Source organism: Triturus cristatus, chromosome 10, assembly GCF_964204655.1.
Source record: "Triturus cristatus chromosome 10, aTriCri1.1, whole genome shotgun sequence".
Taxonomy (NCBI): Eukaryota; Metazoa; Chordata; class Amphibia; order Caudata; family Salamandridae; genus Triturus; species Triturus cristatus.
Window position 1 is genome coordinate 251074221 of NC_140593.1, and position 6138 is coordinate 251080358.

Below are 6138 nucleotides of genomic sequence, written 5' to 3' on the forward strand. Positions count from 1 at the left end.
TGTCCAGCACCTACCCTAATTTAATATAGGTTGGTGTGAGAATAGTAAATTAATTAAGTTCAGTGTCCAGCACTTATCTTAATTAAATATAGAGTGGAGTGGGAATAGTAAATTAATTTAGTTCATTGTCCAGCACCTACTGTAATTTAATATAGTTTGGAGTGAGAATAGTAAATTAATTAAGTTCAGTGTCCAGCACTTATCTTAATTAAATATAGATTGGAGTGGGAATAGTAAATGAATTCAGTTCAGTGTCCAGCACATACTCTAATTAAATATAGGTTGAAGTGAGAATAGTAAATTAATTAAGTTCAGTGTCCAGCACTTATTTTAATTTAATATAGACTGGAGTGGGAATAGTAAATTAATTTAGTTCAGTGTCCAGCACCTACCCTAATTTAATATAGGTTGGAGTGAGAATAGTAAATTAATTAAGTTCAGTGTCCAGCACTTATCTTAATTAAATATAGAGTGGAGTGGGAATTGTAAATTAATTAAGTTCATTGTCCAGCACCTACTGTAATTTAATATAGTTTGGAGTGAGAATAGTAAATTAATTAAGTTCAGTGTCCAGCACTTATCTTAATTAAATATAGATTGGAGTGGGAATAGTAAATGAATTCAGTTCAGTGTCCAGCACATACTCTAATTAAATATAGGTTGGAGTGAGAATAGTAAATTAATTAAGTTCAGTGTCCAGCACTTATTTTAATTTAATATAGACTGGAGTGGGAATAGTAAATTAATTTAGTTCAGTGTCCAGCACCTACCCTAATTTAATATAGGTTGGAGTGAGAATAGTAAATTAATTAAGTTCAGTGTCCAGCACTTATCTTAATTAAATATAGAGTGGAGTGGGAATAGTAAATTAATTAAGTTCAGTGTCCAGCACTTATTTTAATTTAATATAGACTGGAGTGGGAATAGTAAATTAATTTAGTTCAGTGTCCAGCACCTACCCTAATTTAATATAGGTTGGAGTGAGAATAGTAAATTAATTAAGTTTAGTGTCCAGCACTTATCTTAATTAAATATAGAGTGGAGTGGGAATAGTAAATTATTAAGTTCATTGTCCAGCACCTACTGTAATTTAATATAGTTTGGAGTGAGAATAGTAAATTAATTAAGTTCAGTGTCCAGCACTTATCTTAATTAAATATAGATTGGAGTGGGAATAGTAAATGAATTCAGTTCAGTGTCCAGCACATACTCTAATTAAATATAGGTTGGAGTGAGAATAGTAAATTAATTAAGTTCAGTGTCCAGCACTTATTTTAATTTAATATAGACTGGAGTGGGAATAGTAAATTAATTTAGTTCAGTGTCCAGCACCTACCCTAATTTAATATAGGTTGGAGTGAGAATAGTAAATTAATTAAGTTCAGTGTCCAGCACTTATCTTAATTAAATATAGAGTGGAGTGGGAATAGTAAATTAATGTAGTTCAGTGTCCAGCACCTACCCTAATTAAATATAGGTTGGAGTGAGAATAGTAAATTAATTAAGTTCAGTGTCCAGCACTTATTTTAATTTAATATAGACTGGAGTGGGAATAGTAAATTAATTTAGTTCAGTGTCCAGCACCTACCCTAATTTAATATAGGTTGGAGTGAGAATAGTAAATTAATTAAGTTTAGTGTCCAGCACTTATCTTAATTAAATATAGAGTGGAGTGGGAATAGTAAATTAATTAAGTTCATTGTCCAGCACCTACTGTAATTTAATATAGTTTGGAGTGAGAATAGTAAATTAATTAAGTTCAGTGTCCAGCACTTATCTTAATTAAATATAGATTGGAGTGGGAATAGTAAATGAATTCAGTTCAGTGTCCAGCACATACTCTAATTAAATATAGGTTGGAGTGAGAATAGTAAATTAATTAAGTTCAGTGTCCAGCACTTATTTTCATTTAATATAGACTGGAGTGGGAATAGTAAATTAATTTAGTTCAGTGTCCAGCATCTACCCTAATTTAATATAGGTTGGAGTGAGAATAGTAAATTAATTAAGTTCAGTGTCCAGCACTTATCTTAATTAAATATAGGGTGGAGTGGGAATAGTAAATTAATTTAGTTCAGTGTCCAGCACCTACCCTAATTAAATATAGGTTGGAGTGAGAATAGTAAATTAATTAAGTTCAGTATGTAGTGGGAGTAGTATGTTAATTAAGTTTGGTAAATAGCAAATATTAGAATTAATTATAGAGTTGAATAAGAATAGTTAAATTTATTGGATTTAATTGACAAAAAATCTGTAGATTTTAGTTTGGGTTGGATAAAACATAGAAGTTATATCAGAATGCAAATTCCAAATTATTTTTAAATTAAATAGTAGATAGGAAAATAATATTTATTTTATAGTTGTTGGAATGTATATTCATTCGAGAGAAAATTTTGTTTATTATTACGCATATTTTAATAATTACATCATTGCAATAAACATGTCTGATATATACCATACGAACTGTCTAAAGCTATCGATCTATTACCTAGATTGAACTCTGGGTCCTGCCGATTTCGTCATACTACCCCCCGTTTTGACGTGTAAATATTTCTTATTGTTGAAACTCGCCTTGAAAATCCCATGTTTGTGCGAAATGCATTGGCTGCGGATCTGGTCTCACTAAATCTTGGAATAAAGGAATTCAAGCAAATACTCAACTACTGTGTGGATTCGAAACACAAAAGTTTATTTTGACATTAATTTACATTTCTTCCAATATGTTGCCTCTCATACTTGTGGATAATTGTTGTCTTGGTGGTCATTTGAGCAGCTAACCATTTGAGGTGGGCAATATTATCGTTACTGATAAAGTGAAAAGTCCAGGCTGAGCATTCACCTAAAACCGTGCTGCTTTAATTTTCAAACTTCCTATGTTTGTTTGGTTCTTTTATTTTGTAACCGCTCGCTGTTGTTTTGGGTTATTTTGGTCGAATCCAGGTCGCGGTTCGGAGCTGTTTCGCGTTTGAGAAGGTAAGAGTTATTTGCTTTATTATTAAATAGTTTTAAGTGTTTTGTGGAAGTAGTTATGTTGTAATAAGTGTGTATTGATTGATGTTTTAGAAGTTAGGGTGTTAGTAATAGTTTGTATACGGTTTTATAATTAACGTTGTGTTCCGTGTTTGTGGCTTTGTTAGTGTTTTGGTATTTCGGTGTGTTAAAGTTTTATAGTGTTTGAATAACGTTTGTAGTGAGGTTTGTACGTGCGTTTTGTGTGTTTGTGGGTGGGTGGGAATGTTTGTTTCTGTTTTGTAGGTTTTACGGAGAAGATATTTTCGTCGGTTTCAAACACCTTATTTTTTTAAAGGAAGTGTGTATTAGTTGTGTTTACTAATGTTTATTTAACACTTCCTTTATTGTTCGGGTTTCCAGGAGCGGTTATTTACCTTTTTTATATTTTTCGGGATTTTTATGGTTAATGGATAGTCATTTTTTGGATAACTATGGATTTTGAACTCCCTGGATTTATTTGGAAGGAATGTTATTATCCCATTGGAGATACTACACAGGTAAGTTCATTTAAATATTTTTATTGTTGGTGGCGAAACCTTATATATTTAATATTGTTGTTGTGTACTTGGTTTGTTTAATTATGTTGTCTAAATATATGTCCATATAATTCATGTATATATTTTAGACCACATAATTAAATATGTGATATAATAAAGTGGATTATTTATGTTGTGATAGTTGTTTTAGTAGAATTGTGGGTTAATATTTAGAAAAGGGTTTAGAAGAGAGTTTGAGCTATTATATTTAAGTACTCAAGTCCTCTTGTGGATGGGTATAGCTGTACCTGTTGTTGTAGGTAATTATACATTTGAGTAGTTTGTCTAGACTGTTTTGGTTTTAATTGTAGGACAGATTGTTGCATTCTTAATTCTTGGAAACTTTGTTCCTTTTGTATGGCAATTAGTAGTTTTTGTAGTGTTGGAGTTGTTCTCCCAGTAGAAGTTAGGAATGCATTATGCCAGCCCTTGACGGCGTTGTTAGTTTTGGCTTGTTGGTTGAGTGTACTTACATATACATTCCACCAAGGTATTTGGAACTTGGGCTGACGTCTATGGCCTGATCTGTGCAGTCTCCCCACCCAGGTATCCTCAAAATAATCTAACAGGGGAGATAACTTTACTTCATTTTGTTTGTAGAATGGACTTTCTAATAAAAGATTGTAATGTTCTGCAACATCTGTGGTTGGTACATAAGCTAGGGCTGTTAGAGGTTTTATTTGATGTGCAAAACTTATGTTAGTGGCGTATTCTACACTTAGTGAAGATTTTTGTAAATGTCTCCATATACATTGGTTAAGATGGAAGTAACATCCTTGGATAGCTGTATGGGGGTACAGTTTTAGAATGGAATTTATCATGGCTTGCTCAAAGTCTATGATAATTGTTTGAGGGTAAAAATCATTAGATTCTTGTTTTACTTTTCCTAGCATTTCATTATATGTTGTGTTTTGTTTGTTAGGTAATAGTGCATAAATTAAAGGTATGGAAGTGTTGTGATATTGACCGTGTATTGTGTAAAGCTGATAGAATGGTTTTGGGCATATTGTAAAGGTGCCATCCATCATCCATGTTTGGCATTGTTGCAGTTTAGTTATATTGTTTGCAGTAGCAAACATTATGATTCTTTTTTCTGGGCTTTTGTTATCAAAAAAAATAAAAGGTTCATTATTGTGGGTGATACTTAATTCTGGTGGAATGATGATCTCTTGAAAAGTTTTAGGGGATGGTATAGTTGTCGTGGTTGCTTTTTTGGTCCTAGCAATAGTTCTTTTTATAGAAGCAATTGATGGTAATTGGCCTCTTGCTTCTTTGGGCACTCTAGGTAATAGTTCTTTTAGGATTACACTTGTAGCAGTTTGTGAACCTGTGCTTAATTCTTTGATATTTTCAAGAGTTGATCTGACTTCTATTTCAGAGAAATTGGGTGGATGGTTATGCTCTCTTGTATATAGTACAGTTGTTTCTCTTGTTGTTGCTCGGCCGTAGCATTTGTTAGAATAATATTTAGTACACTTCCAGTTCACTTTTCGGTCCGTCTGCTTTTCTTGGGTGTATGTGTAACCCATGTAACACAATAGGAATTTTCCTTTCTGCGAAGTTATAAATTGGGCTTCTTCTGTCATCGTGATGTGTTACAATTCTGGAAAAAATGTATATGAAAATATATGCTATAGTACTTTATATCTTTATATGAAATTAGCAAAAAAGCATTTTTTTTATATATACTTACCAAGTCTTTTTTGTTGTATTTGAATGAAGATGTTGTTTGTCGCAAAAATGTTGTTTAGTTGATTTAGTCTCTGAAAGTTAAAGAACATTTATTGTTGTGGTTGGTTTAGTTTTTTAAGTGGGGTGGTATTGCTGTTTGGTATAGACTATATTTTTATTGAAGAAACTTATTTTATTGTTTTACAAATTAACAATTCAAAAAACATTCCCCCACCTTCATCTGTCCCGGAAGTACCACACATTTATCATCAAGACCAATTATTCAGGAGAATGAACAACCTTTCCACCCAGTTCTCTACCCCCCCCTCCCCCACCACATGTCAATGTACCCCCGTCTCCTACCCCTCTTACTATGTGCCCCTCCTGCCTAATAAATAAGATGCAGTAGCCTAACCTCTCACTAAGCAAACAGAGCCTACCCTCATGCCCAGTGGTATAGACTATAGGTGTTAATTTATACAGGTTTTTTACAATTTAAAAAAGAGAACATGGATTTGTTTAGGGGTTTAGGATGTTTTGGGGTTTGAGTAGGATTTAATTAATATTTTATAAAGTATTTTGATAGTATACTTACTTTTTAGTGAGTCTTTTCTGGCAATCTTCAATATTTTCTTTAGCTGTTTGGAGTAATATCTGTAGTGGAAACATAAAGAGATGGAATATATAAGTTAGTTATTTATTTGAGTAAAGATAAATTAGTGTTTTAGTTTAATTTGGCAGTTTAGTTAGAAAAGAATATTTACTTACGTTTTTAGAATAGTAATAGGATGTAGGTTTCTTCTGTTTAGTAGAGCTTCTTCTTCGTTCAATGCTTTGGTTTAAGGCACCGTGGAACACTTGTTTTAATTGGTTTATATAGTGGTTTCAAATTGTTTCTTGAATGTTATTGGTTGTTTTC

The 6138-nt window shown here is 32.3% G+C and overlaps 1 long non-coding RNA gene across 1 annotated transcript; it reads right to left on the bottom strand.

Moving 5' to 3' along the window:
- Window positions 1-4953: 4953 nt before the first annotated feature.
- On the bottom strand, window positions 4954-5875 carry LOC146789278 (uncharacterized). The gene is made up of 3 exons (XR_014969776.1): window positions 5815-5875; window positions 5242-5311; window positions 4954-5151 (listed from the first exon to the last, which is right to left on the bottom strand). It is a non-coding gene; the product is annotated as an uncharacterized LOC146789278 (long non-coding RNA).
- Between the last annotated feature and the right edge of the window lie 263 nt (window positions 5876-6138).